This window comes from Salvelinus sp. IW2-2015, linkage group LG6.1 (assembly GCF_002910315.2).
Source record: "Salvelinus sp. IW2-2015 linkage group LG6.1, ASM291031v2, whole genome shotgun sequence".
NCBI classification, from domain to species: domain Eukaryota; kingdom Metazoa; phylum Chordata; class Actinopteri; order Salmoniformes; family Salmonidae; genus Salvelinus; species Salvelinus sp. IW2-2015.
This window is the reverse complement of record NC_036845.1, coordinates 6744180-6745563: the sequence shown is the minus strand read 5'-3', so window position 1 is coordinate 6745563 and position 1384 is coordinate 6744180.

The following is a 1384-nucleotide window of genomic DNA, read 5'->3' as shown; positions in this document are numbered from 1 at the left end:
TGGCCTTCCCTCTGTCTGTCTGTCTGTCTGTCTGTCTGTCTGTTGTCTGTCTGTCTGTCTGTCTGTCTGTCTGTCTGTCTGTCTGTCTGTCTGTCTGTCTGTCTGTCTGTTGTCTGTCTGTCTGTCTGTCTGTCTGTCTGTCTGTCGTCTGTCTGTCTGTCTGTCTGTCTGTCTGTCTGTCTGTCTGTCTGTCTGTGCTGTCTGTCCTGTCTGTCTGTCTGTCTGTCTGTCTGTCTGTCTGTCTGTGTCTGTCTGTCTGTCTGTCTGTCTGTCTGTCTGTCTGTCTGTCTGTCTGTCTGTTCTGTCTGTCTGTCTTGTCTGTCTCTCTTCTCTCTCTCTCTCTCTCTCTCTCTCTCTCTCTCTCTCTCTCTCCTCTCTCTCCTCTCTCTCTCTCTCTCTCTCTCTCTCTCTCTCTCTCTCTGCTTCTCTCTCTCTCTCTCTCTCTTCTCTCTCTCTCTCTTGTCTCTCTGTCTCTCTGTCCCTGTCTCTGTCTCTGTCTCTGTCTCTCTCTGTCTCTCTTCTCTGTCTCTCTCTCTTCTCTGTCTCTTCTCTCTCTCTCTGTCTCTCTCTCTCTGTCTCTCTCTCTCTGTCATTCTTTCCCACCCACAGTTCCTCCAGCAAGGCAGTGTCAGGCCCCCTCACCATTTCAGCGTGGCCGATGGTGACGGCTCTCTGGGTGCCTCAGCCTCACTCCTCAGGACGACACAAGACTCATGACCCTCCAGACCTGTGATGCATTTTGCAGCAACATTAAAAACATTCTCAGCAACATAACTTAATTTTCAAATGCGAGAAAGAATGAATGACAGAGGGGTAAAATGATCAATTAAAAAATAGTCAACATAAAAGCTATGAACTGTAATTCCAGTGTCATGAGATTGTAAAACATGACAGTGCAAATCACATTTGGTTTGGTTCCTGTACCTCATATGAAGGAATGAGAYGAGCTACTGTTCATGTGCCTTTATGTAGGCCATGACACGTAAATGGTACTCTTATACTCATATATGAAAGACATGACCAAATGACTGCTGATGATAAGAGTATGTTRGCTGTGTTCTAGGAAGCACCTTGATGACACACATGATAAGGTACATGAGATGAATGGAGAGAACAGGATAGATMAAGATGAAGAAGACTGTGTGTCTGTTTGCTGTGGGTTTTGTAGTACTAGCATGTATAGTAATAACATCCTCACGTGTGATATGTTACTGTCAGACATTATTTGATTTGACATCCCATAGTTATGTTGGTGCTGCAATAGAATCAATGTGTGGGCTCCTTCTTTACCAACATGGGTAAAGAATCTCAAAGACAGCACAAATAGACATCAATAGCGATCCACATCTGTGAAGATTGAAAACATGGCAGAGTGTCTTCAATG